Here is a 13,601-nt window from a genome sequence, read left to right as displayed (position 1 = left end):
TCATCTCTGTAGGTTCTAGTTTCGTGAGTGAGACGTTTCCTTTCATCAAGAGGCAGTACAGAGGAGTATAGAGTTGTAGTGCTTCAGCTTTAGGTTCTTGTCGTCTATATCCACTCTTGCTTGCTGAGATCCATTCTCCTAAGTACTTGACTGCAGGAACTTCACTTTTCGTGTGTATCGTATCGTAATCTGTTTACCCTCCATGGTCGGTTTCTCCCTCGGACTCAGCGAGGGATCCCACCTCTACCGCCTCAAGGGAAGTGTCCTGGAGCTTTATACTCTGGGTCGGGGGATACAACTGGGGAGGATGACCAGGACCCCGCCCAGGTGGCCTCACCTGCTATGCTGAACAGGGGTCTTGTGGGGGATGGGAAGATGGGAAGGGATAGACAAGGAAGAGGGAAGGAAGCGGCCGTGGCCTTAAGTTAGGTACCATCCCGGCATTTGCCTGGAGGAGAAGTGGGAAACCACGGAAAACCACTTCTAGGTTGGCTCAGGTGGGAATCGAACCCGCCTCTACTCAGTTGACCTCCCGAGGCTGAGTGGACCCCGTTCCAGCCCTCGTACCACTTTTCAAATTTCGTGGCAGAGCCGGGAATCGAAGCCGGACCTACGGGGGTGGCAGCTAATCACGCTAACCACTACACCACAGAGGCGGACCACTTATCGTGTGGTTATATATTATTATAATTATATATAGCCAGAAACCCAAGGCAATGTAATGATCATCCTGTTGGCCAGTAAACGGGGAATTCAGTCGTTTATAGGAGAAGTTGCGTTTACATCCGAATTTGGGCAGTATTTTGGGATGTCTATTCCAACATTCCATTATATCCCGCAGTTTGTCAGACACTTGTAGCCTGTAACTCAGATGCTACCTGTTCCCAAAGCTTGTCCAATAAGAGCCGACGTATAGAAACTGCGCTTACTGATTGCTCAGATGAAAAAGACTTTTAAAGACGTGAACAAACACACATGGTCTACGTTATACAAGAAAGCTACGCTCTGAGGAAGGAAACCGCGTATCCAGGGAAACGACCGAGGGTTGCCGAACTTACCCGACGCCGCCATGTGAAACAAACTAATCAGTGAGCGCACAACAAAACTAAAATGATGACTGCCAGGCTGAGTGGCTTGAACGGATTTCTGACCACAAGTTGGCAGGTTCGATAGTTAGCTCGGTAAAAGTAAAATTCACAGCAACTCTGCTACAAGGCTGTATTGTATTCTTGGAATTGCATAGCACGAAGTTCACCTAAGTGTGACAACAAGCATAAAAATAGTCCGTGCAGTTAGGCTACCACATTTACCAGTACTCAAATTGAAACGATTCCCCACCCACAATGTAAAGCAAACTACTTCCCGTGTGTTCAGAATGACGTACTAGCGAAAGCTTCCGGCAATGTAATGCCATAGTAACTTCTGGGAGCTGTGGCCAACAGTAACAGGGGATGTGGCGGACCCTTGTGGTCAACTGTAATACTATCACTTGTTTGAGGGTAGTTGTAGACTGAAAGGCACATACCTTGCCGTGCTCCTCGCTTACGGAGGTATCTGTGGATAAACCATGACGTCATCTCCATGCGCATGCGTATAGTCTTCAGGCTCGTAGCAACGTCTCCAGTGTGCTCCCTGCATTGTCAGTCGGAACGAACAGCTGTCAGTGCAACGGAGCTCCGATATAAGTCGAATACTTTCGATCGATTGATGAAATCAGGCAGAAACAAAGGAAACAATTTTGAATTATCCATGAAAGCGTGAAAGTGCATTAGAACTGGGTGTTCACTGCTCATGTGCTCCTGAGAGCCCTCCGCCACTCTTCGCCACATCGTTTCTCACAGTTCTCCTCTCCACTATAATTCTACACATGCTGTTACATTATTTTGATTTCTCTGTTCTCGCCCTCTGCGCTCCACTATAACCGCACCCTAAGGCAGTGATGACTCGTGAGGGGTGTCCCAGATATTTTCCTAAAGGAATGAAGAAACATGCTTAACCAAAACTTACCTTGCCACTTCATTTCTTGACACCGAATTCTATCCTCCTGAAGTCATCATCATCCACCTTTGGTTTCCGAGGTGTGGTGTAAAAAGCTCACCACTTCCTCCTGTCAGAGTATATGTAGTTTCTGTTCCTCTATGTCCTCCCACTGGGCATTCCTCTTGCTGATCTCCAATTTCATTGTCTCTGTCCATGGATTCCTTGGCCTCCTTGCTGGTCTCCCTCCTTTAACTTCTCTGTCAACGTAATTCCTTGTCATTCTCGTTCTGTCTATCATAACACGGACAAACCATTTAGCCTGTCGCTGGCGTGTATCAGGGTTATCAAGGTTATCAGTGAAGCCCAGACCGCAAGTGAGAACAACGGAAAAATGAAAGAACATTATAAGTGTCTGACCCATTGTTCCATTTACAAAAGTAATGAGGAAAAACGTCGTACTTATTCCTAAGAGCAAGGCATCACAGACTCTATGTGCCTCTCTTCACGCGGCTTACTGCTGTATGCCCGACAGGTGCGGCGACCGGAGGCTTCGCTCCGTCAGATCGCCACTGCTAGCGGTACTCATCGTATGTACTTCCTCACCTCATACTCACAGCTAACAGAGCGCTGGTATTTCACTCCCGTGTACTTCTACATCCTTGTAGGAAGACACTGCAGGGGTAGTGTAGTAGAAGTAATATAGTTTTCCTTTTTATAGGTAGATCTGTTGAAATGTAATTCGGTCTTTCAGGTTTAGTGTTCTCTTTTGTTGGTTGGAATAGATGCCGTGATCATGGGTCGGACACCACTACTGAACTCTCGACGAAGCTAATAAACCAGTCAACCACTGGTAATGCCGTAAAATTAAAACTTGCATTTAATAATAATAATAATAATAATAATAATAATAATAATAATAATAATAATAATAATAATAATAATAATAATAATAATAATAATAATAATAATCATAATCATTGTATGGCCTCAGCTACCGAGTGCAGACATTTCGATTTGACGCCATCTGGCTGTCTGCTCGTCAATTTCGACGTTCCGTTTTACTCTAGGCCCACTAGATGGCAGACCGAGTAAACCGGATCTCTCTTGGGCGTCTATGGCTGAGATTTAATGAATTTTGTCGGGTAAATACCAAATGTATCACCAGAGATCTTTTACATGCCGACATAATACGACATGGAGTGCCGAATGGACTTTTTTCCGCCCTTCAAAAATCCGACTACCTCTGCCGGATTTGAACCCGCTATCTTGGGATCCGGAGGCCGACACTCTACTACGGATCCACAGAGGCAGCTATAATAATAATAATAATAATAATAATAATAATAATAATAATAATAATAATAATAATAATAATAATAATAATAATAGCGGATGACATCTGTATAGGTTTGGTGGTGTCCTAATGAGGATGAAATGAACGGCGAAGACATCATAAACACCCAGTTCGCTAGCCAGGGGAATTAAGAATACGATGCGGTTGGTTCTGAGAACTGAACCGGGGCCATCGGACTAAAGCCAATCATTCTGTCCATTCAGCCACAAAGCCAGTCTTTAATTTGCTAAACCTTACGCTACCATCTCCACTGATCAGGTGTTGGGTATTGACAGTAGCAGAGGCCAGGGCAGTAGCTTGTGAAGCAGCCTTGACAACGCAGCAGGCTTCTCCGTTGGCTGCAGCTCAAAACGTTTAAGGCTTCACGTTCACCAAACCAACCATCGAAAAGGGGTAACCTAAGTCTAGTTCCCAGCATACGTCATTGTAGCCTGCGTCTTTCTAAAAGCTCGGTAACAGGTATTTTGATGCCAGCTTCATTTCTAATCTTGTCTTTCCTGTTCTTTTGGTTCAGTGAAAATACTGAACTCCCTTCCCTTTGACTTCACGATGGATGTGCCGAGTGACGGAGCTGGTTAAGTGATTCCTCGACTTTAAGTGAACACTATTTCATGTATGCAATGCTGCTAATAAAGTATCTGATAAAACATGTAATAAAAAAGAGAGAACAGGAAAGTTTAGTACTTTTTTATTTTTGTCCCTACCCTTACGAGCAAACTTTGAGGTGTCACAAGAAACAATGCTAGTCTTTATTTTTGTTTATTGTATGGTTTGAAAATAAACTTCAAGGTCATAAAGCAGCAGGAATAAATGAAATCAAACATGGAATGTTAAAATATAGTGGAAAAGGAACTATATTGCCTTTTGTTCCTAGTGGTGGTGGTGGTAGTGATTATTGTTTTAAGAGGAAGTACAACTAGGCAACCATCCTCTATATAACACTAATCAGGGGGAAAATGGAAGGGGTCCGACACTTCGAAAAATGAAGGTATCAGCCAAAGGAAGACAAGGGCCGCGAAGGGCATGAAAATGAGACTCCCTAGCCCTCGCAAACCTAATAGCGTCGGGGTCGGAAAAGAACAAGAGTTGACCAAGGGAGGTCGGATATGATCCGGGCACAATTAAGTGGAAGCAATGCCAGGGCTCAGCTGAGGGCCCTGTGGTCGCCAAACCACGCTCCAAAGTTCAGAGCCCCTGGGGACTTGTTCCTAGTGTTTTGACGTCGCACTAAAACATCGGAGGTGGTGGTGGTGATTATTGTTTTAAGAGGAACCATCCCTTATAGGCTATAACACCAATCAGAGAGAAAAATGGAAGGGATCCGACACTTCAAAAAATGAAGGTATCGGCCAAAGAAAGACAAGGGCCACGAAGGGCGCGAAAATGAAAGACTGTCTAGACTTCGAATGCTCTGATAGCGTCAGAGTCGGAAAAGAACAACAGTTGACCAAGGAAGGTCGGATAGGACCCGGGCACAAGTAAGTGGAAGCAATGCCAGGACTCAGCTAGGGGCCCCGTGTAACACATCGAAAGTTTTAGGGGACGAAACGTAGCGGCCTGGTGTAAAAATGGGAAACGACGGAAAACCATCTTCAGGCCTGCCGACAGTGGGGTTCGAACCCACTATCTCCCGAATGCAAGCTCACAGTTGCGCGCCCCTAACCGCACGGCCAACTCACTCGGTCATTTCAGTTTCAAAGACCGCGCGTTCTTCTCTACTTCATAGTTACTGCAGCCAAACACAGCACATACCTTTCCCCTCATGTTGAGAGGAGATATCAAGGAATGACACACGCTGCTATTTAATTATGTCTACTCACTGAAAACGCATAAATAACACCAAAAACTTCACACACAAATACACGTGCTCTAATGACAGAATCAGTAGTTCTCAAGTCAATCCGCTAGGGAGAGCTCTAATAGCTGACCCTCGATATCTCGCTGAGTGACGCGTATTGTCTCTACTGTATTTAGTTTTGTGCACCGGTTACCACGACAACTACGTTGTTTCTTGTTAACGTTTCGATATTTAGAGCCCATGACAACGAATATACACAGGTAAACAGGCAAACACTACTAAATGTTGGGCTCAACGCGAGACGAGCTGCTATTGGTTAACGAAATGACGTCACCGTAGGAGCAAAGCAGCCGAGCCCTGAGCAAATCAGTAGGAAACTCATAACAATATCAAACATTGCAGTTTCTCAGAACTCACGGCAGATCAGACATAAAGATTACTGCTCTTATAAGATGGTACAGCATAGTTTTCATAATTTATATTACGAATAAGGCGGAAATGTGAATACCTGATGGTACACTGATCAACGCTTGAAATTTATTAACGTTTCCAAGTTCCTCAGTACTTTAAGGAAAGTCACGCGCTCTCAAATCTGTAAACATAAATATTTAGAGATATGCAATGTTGACAGTAAACGCTTAGGAAATAGAAGGAATAGAAGATTTGGGAGAAAGAAGACGAGCTGCTCGACTATGTGGTATGTTCCGAGCTGACAGTGGAGAGATGGCGTGGAATGACATTAGTGGACGATAAAGTTTGAGTGGCTTCTTTAAGAGTAGGAAAGATCACAATATGAAGATAAAGTTAGAATTCAAGAGGACAAATTGGGGCAAATATTAATTTATAGGAAGGGGAGTTAGGGATTGGAATAACTTACCAAGGGAAATGTTGAATGAATTCCCAATTTATTTGCAATCGTTTAAGATTTTTTTTTTTTTTTTTTGCTATTTGCTTTTCGTCGCACCGACACAGATAGGTCTTATGGCGACGATGGGACAGGGAAGGGCTAGGAGTGGGAAGGAAGCGGCCGTGGCCTTAATTAAGGTACAGCCCCAGCATTTGCCTGGTGTGAAAATGGGAAACCACGGAAAACCATCTTCAGGGCTGTCGACAGTGGGATTCGAACTTACTATCTCCCGAATACTGGATACTGGCCGCACTTAAGCGACTGCAGCTATCGAGCTCGGTAATCGTTTAAGAAAAAAGCTACGAAAACAACAGGTAGGGAATCTGCCACCTGGGCGACTGTCCTAAATGCAGATCAGTAGTGAGTAATTGTCAAATACCATATGTTAACATACGATATACTGACACACTTCGGCAGGTAGCGAGTTTAAGGCTAACACATATTATAACACCAGCAGAAGCAAGTTCATATTCGAAACCATGCATAGATGTCTCTACTCTTTAAAAACAGAATGAGAAAGAAAAAGAAAACATTTAATAGAACACAGTTCTACCTGTGATGTCAGATGTCATGAAGTGGTTGTTTTTGACAACGAAATCCACTGTTGTGCCTTTCGCTGATGATCTGCAATGGATTTTTCAGTCCTTGCTCGAATGTTCATTTGTCGCATGCGTAAGAATGTTCTCGTTCCAACATGCATTTTTACTATTTCTGGTGGCACAACGGGGAATTTACTGTCAATTATTTGACACAGTTTGCGTATAATGTAATGCAGTAATATTAAATGCCGGTACGCTTGACAGTTCAGCACGTCCTTGAGTGTCCGTGAAAATTAATTCAAATTCCTTTATTTGGTTTAGCCATTCTTCCGATGGAACGAGTAGACCTGCCCGAGATAAGACTTCTATCAATCCTACAGGGATTGTACCAGAAGAAATGAAAAGCATTTTCCCGGTGGGACTCCCCATTGACCTGCCATATTTCCTTCCACGGTAGGTGATGCAGCCGGCGGGGTTCCGAAATCCCTCTTCAGGAAACGAATGATACTTGATATCTCTTCCTTTAGTCTTTCTGCTGTATGACAGACAGCCACTTACTGCACATCCAGGCATTGTTGTCAGTTACTTCGACCCGTTATCATCTGCTAGACAACATTTCAGAAATGTTATTCACACTCAAAGTATCGCAAAAAAGACACGCAAATGTATACACTGCAATGATACTATGAACGCACAGAAATTTCGCTCCAGCTACTATTATATTGTTCACGCAACTAACGAAAAGAAAATAACTTCATCTCGCTGCACGAAACACAGCAACTTATCACAGATCTCACAGAAACGAACTACGATACACATACACTACGCAAAATACAGCAGGCCACTATTCAAACCAATTGCAATATTCGGAAAGAAATTACATATTGATATTACGTGGAAATCGCTTTCTTGTAAGACAGACAGCTGCACAGTCACGAGCAGGAGTAACCAGTCTGGGTAAACAGGCAACGTGACAATATTTTCACTCAAAACACGCAGTTATGGAAACGACGGAAGCTGCCATTACCAAAGAGTATTACTACTGGATACAAAGAATACCATGTGGAGCCATCTGCGGAGAGCTATTCTGCAAGAACGAGCCCCAAATTTGAATTCAAACATCGAAAGGAACCATGAAATTCTCCGTGCAGCGAAGCCACGCCCACCTCAGACCGAGACACGGGTGCACTGTTCCCTTTAAATCAATTTTCTGAGTATATTTATTCACGAAACATGTAATAACTATACATTTTTTAAAGTAGAAGAATTAAGTTTTCACCGGGAAGCAAAAATGAAAAAGTGAAAATTCCGTCCAAATACGTCATTTCAAACGTATATGAATACCTTCGGACGACACTGTTTAAAAATACAAATGAAAGCCTAACTTAAGTATATGGACGTATTCTGAAGAAGAAGCAGTAAAATCGCGTCAAATTCTCAGAAACAGTGAAGGAAATAAGAAAGAAAAACTGTTTATAGGACATACATAACATTATTGAATCCACAAAAAAGAGAAAAGCTGCAGGACCGGATATGATATACAATGAATACCTGAAAGACACGGCTTATCTACTAGCTCCAATTTGGACGAAACTTTACAATAAATGCATAGAAACAGCCAAAATCCCAGATCAGTGGAGACAATCAATAGTAAAGGTAATTTTCAAAGGCAAAGGAGACCCAAAGTACACAAATAAATACAGAGGAATAGCCCTGGAAAACAATCCTTTTAAGGTATTCACAAAACTAATCACAGAAAGAATAAGAGACACAGTAGAAGAGCACCTCCCAGAATCTTAATTCGGATTTAGGAGAGGAAGATCCACTGTCGCAGCGGTGGAACTATTGCTTAATAACATATGGGAAGCCATCGAAAAGAAGGAAAAATACTATACAGTCTTTATAGACTTCACAAAAGCCTTTGATCTCCTGGACCGAGCATTAGTACAAAGGAAGCTCGAGGAAACTCTAGGAAGAGACAGCGTCTGGACAAGAATCATAAACTCCATAAATGAATGGAACAAGATAAGAATCTCGGACAGCCTAGACCTTTCAGAACCAATAATTCAAACAAATGGTGTACTCCAAGGCGACCTACTAAGCCCTCTGCTGTTCATCCTAGCAGCGAAGGACATTATGGAAATTGCGCAAAATGAAGATGTAGCAGCATACGCCTATGCGGATGATATTGTGATTGGCTCAAAAAGCTTACTAAAGAACACTACAGACGAAGTGGGAAAATGGTGCATTGAACACAAGTTCGTAATTAACACTGAGAAGACGGAAATGATGGTGTTCAGATCAGGAGGGCAAATATCAAAATCGACAAGAATCACCTTAGACGGGAAAATAATATCGACCAGCAAAGAATACAAATATCTAGGGATAACACTCCAGCCGTCTGCGAAATGCTTCACTACACACACAATAGAGAAAGCGACACAAGCAATTAGAGCGATAAACGACATAAGCTTCATCAGAACACTAAGTCTTGACACAACAATGGCGCTCTTCAAATCGAAAATTGTTCCAGTACTTACGTATGGGACTGAAATTACATGGACACACCTGAATGAAAAGAACTTAGCAACAGTGGAAAGAGTTAAAGCAACATACATCAAAAGAGCAATCGGAGTGGCAAAATCAACAAGATCCAGATTAGTCTACCTTCTTGTGCGGAAAACTTTCCTCATAGAGGATTTAAGGACAAAGTACCCCCTGCCTAACACAACGGCATCGGAGAACCTACTAAGGACACTAATAAGGAAAAGAGAAGAAGTACCCACGAAATTCTATGGAACTGGGGCCATGATCGATCGTACATGGACAGCAGCAAATTTTGAGACGAGGCACGTGTTTACAAGACTTGCAGTACATGGATTCCACCGTACGACATACCACGAACCGTCAAACTCATGCAAGTGTACATTATGTGGACGATATCACTTAGAACTCTGCAACAAGAGGACTAGATCAATCAGAGACTATGCGTCCGATGGTGCAAGTGTTAAATTGTTATAACACCCTTCACTAATGTATGGCTATTTTGCTGCAATAAATGTTTTATTTATTATAAGCATGCAGCACAGGAAGATTTAACAAATACGCGTACATTAATGAAATACGCCACATAAACTGATTCGCAGCGGCAAACAAGAAGAGCAACGACAAGGCCGTGATTTCATGAAATAATATTCACTATACAGCACCATCAAACAACCATTAAAGCCAATTGAAGTATCTGCAGACATATTGGAGAAACATTGCTGTTACGGTATATGAAGTTATGTTATGCGGAACCCAATTACAGTATATAATATTCATGTATGCCTTTGCTGGCGAGATGTAGTGTTTACAGTGCACTGTGTCATCTGGTATGGGCTACATCAAATTTGTTACTTTCATTGACCTGTCTCAGTCTCATCCTTGGCTTTGACAATATGAAAGTGACTGAGGTATGAGCGATGCTAGTAATACCATTCCTTATGCAGCCAGTCCCTATTATGAATGGTGTGAAAATATCGCTCATAGGGTCAGTTGGTGCATGCATTTCAGTGGGCTTGGCAGACTGATATGTAATAGCAACGGCTGGCTCGGTGAGGAAAGCAACGGGAAACTACCTCACTCCTCATTTCCCTAGTACGCCTCTTCAGTGACACCTAGGCTATTTATGACAGCTGTTGGGAGAACTGCAGAGGATCAAACCAGCCTTCGGGCTGACTACCCAACATACATACAATATTCATGCTAGAAGACTGTATAATGTCACAGCTGATCTCATAATTGTATTCTGCATTCTCACTCCAGTTTTTGAAGGGTTCCATGGCTTAGTAACTATTGCATCCTATATCTGCTCTAATATGCTTGTCATATTCATACCTTGGTCTACCTTACCGTTCTTACCACCTACACTTCCTTCAAAAACCAAGTGCACAAGTTCTGGGTGTCTTAAGATGTGTCCTGTCAGTCTATCTCTTCTTCTCGTCAAATTTAGCCAAATCGATCTCCTCTCACCAATTCGATTCAGTATCTCTTCATTCGTGATTCGATATATCCATATCACCTTCAGCATTCTTCTGTAACACCACATTTCAAAACCTTCTATTCCCTTTATTTCTGAGCTAGTTATTGTCATGTTTCACTTCCATACAGTGTCACCCTCCAGACGAAAGTCTTCAGAAACATCTTTCTAATTCCTATATCAATGTTTGAAGCGAGCAAATTTCTTTTCTTAAGAAAGCTCTTCCTTGCTTGTGCTAGTCTGCATTTTATGTCCTCCTTACTTCTGCCATCGTTAGTTATTTTACTACCCAAGTAGCAATATTCATCTACTTCCTTTAAGACTTCATTTCCTAATCTAATATTTCCTGCATCACCTGCCTTCGTTCGAATGCACTCCATTACTTTTGTTTTGGACTTATTTATTTTCATCTTGTACTCCTTACCTTACCAGTGTCAGATAAAATAACAATATCATACGAAAATCTCAAGGTTTTGATTTCCTCTCCTCGGATAGGATTCCCTTTCCAAATTCCTCTTTGATTTCCTTTACTGCCTGTTCTATGAAAACACTGAAAAGGAGGGGGGGGGGGAAGACTGCAGCCTTGTCTCTCTCCTTTCTGAATTGCTGCTTCTTTTTCAAAGCCCTCGATTCTTATCACTGCAGACTGATTTTTATACAGATTGTAGATAATTCTTCGTTCTCGGTATGATCCCAATCATCTTCAGAATCTCAAATAGCTTGGTCCAATCAACATTATCAAATGCTTTTTCTAGATCTACGAACGCTATGTATGTGGACTTGTCCTTCTTAGTTCCATCCTTTAGGATCAGACGCAAAGTCAGCATTGTTTCACGTCTTCCTACATTTCTTCTGAAACCAAACTAATCTTCTCCCAACTCAGTTTCAACTTGTCTTTCCATTCTTCTGTAAATAATAATCATGTGTATAGATAAATAATAACAGGGTTAGGATGTCTGCAGTTAAAGCCTACATTGATAGATATGTGTTTAGAATCTTCAGAATGACTTCAATTACGTATTCTCGCGAGTGATTATTTATGCCAATGATATAAGGGAATAGGTAGTCTTCATCAAATATAAGACAAACGCCTAGTTAGGAAGTGTAATAAAGTGTTAGTGTTCTAATGAAAACAAAGAATCCCAATTAGCCATGTTATACTGAAGCATATGTGATATGTTTATAAGAGGGTCTTCAATACGCAACGCCAATTGATATTACGATGTCTAGAGGTTATATGTTACCGTAATAAATTAGGATATGCATTAAATATGGAGATAAGGGCAGATTGAAAACATGTTAACGTTATTTGATAGGAATTTGTTGAATGTAATAGTATGACGAGATATGAGACATAAATAATTTATTTGAAGAGTAAGGAAAGTATTTGCTGACGCACAGGAGCAGTATATTGTCTGAGAATCCATATCCTAGATTAACGGTGACGTGGTTATACAGACATATACGTAAGGAATGTCATGATTGTAGGGCGAGATCATCAAAAAAGGAATTCTTATATGAATAATTGGCTATGCACTTGGATATTTAAACTTAATATTACTATTTAAAAATCCAATTCTTCGCAAATAATGATGGCACAACAGAGATTAACATGGATAATTACTATCATATTGTGTGATAAATATAATCGAGAGTAGATGCTATACAGTGTCTTTAAAAATGATTTTCCCTAGGCAAGATACTTAAAATAACTCGCACATTAGGTCATTTATTAATACATTTGATCACATTTGAGAATATTATCATCCTGTTAGATACAACAAATGATTATTTACGTTAAAATGAATTGATAAAAACTATGATGATGGTTAACATAGTAATTTTAACTTGAATAGAAGTGAATTTGTGCTATCGAGTGAGAAACCTATCTTTTCCAGAAGTTTATATTGAAATGCTACGAAATAAAATATCAGTTCTGTGTTAATAACCCTTGTTCTAAGCAAAGTTAATGAAAACTAATGTAAAATAAGGAAACATGTTGCGATTTGGGTGATTCTTGAACAACAAACGATACGATAATATACAGAATGACCCTCAGATCGATACAGCCAACAATTTCCCATGTGAAGATGCAATTTATATATTTTAATGGATATTTTATTGACTACAATTAATAATGCCGGCCCCGTGGTGTAGGGGTAGCATGCCTGTCTCTCGTCCGGAGGCCCCGGGTTCGATTCCCGGCCAGATCAGGGATTTTTCTCTCGACCTTAGGGCTGGTTCGAAGTCCACTGAGCCTACGTGATTAGAATTGAGGAGCTATCTGACGGTGAGATGGCGGCCCCGGTCTCGAAAGCCCAGAATAACGGCCGAGAGGATGCGTCGTGCTGACCACACGGCCCCTCGTAATCTGCAGGCCTTCGGGCTGAGCAGCGGTTGCTGGGCAGGCCAAAGTCCTTTCAAGGGCGTTAAGTGCCATGGGATTTGGTTTAGTTATAATTAATAATCCGTTTCAATTGTAATTCATTGTGAAAATAGTGAAAGATAGGAGAGGCAAGAAGCCAAATAGCATAACTGATGCCGATTATATGAGCACAGATGATTATTACATATGAGAAGTATGAATATTAATGAAATTTTAAACTTAATTCTCACATTTTACCTTTCTCATCCACTTAATTCTTACTTTCTTGAATAAATGACATTGATTAAGGTTAATATGATGTGTTATTGATGTTTTCCATAGAAACAAAGATTAACTTAGATTTATGTTGTAGAATTATCCATTTTGTTGCAATTTCATGATACGTCAGATGGAGACGTCCATCAATTCCGATGATAGATTTGCATAGGGTATCAGCGTTGTTTGAATCCCACGAGCAATCAAACAAGTTTTTACGATAAAAAGGCGTTGTAACGCACGTACAAAAATAATGAACCCTGAGATCTAATCGTGATATCTTTACGCCAGCTATCCTGGACGCGGGATGGGCGTATATATTTGGATGAGAGGTACACTGGGACATGCGCATGTACTTTCA

Source organism: Anabrus simplex, chromosome X (assembly GCF_040414725.1).
Source record: "Anabrus simplex isolate iqAnaSimp1 chromosome X, ASM4041472v1, whole genome shotgun sequence".
Classification (NCBI taxonomy): domain Eukaryota; kingdom Metazoa; phylum Arthropoda; class Insecta; order Orthoptera; family Tettigoniidae; genus Anabrus; species Anabrus simplex.
This window is presented reverse-complemented; position numbering follows the sequence as displayed.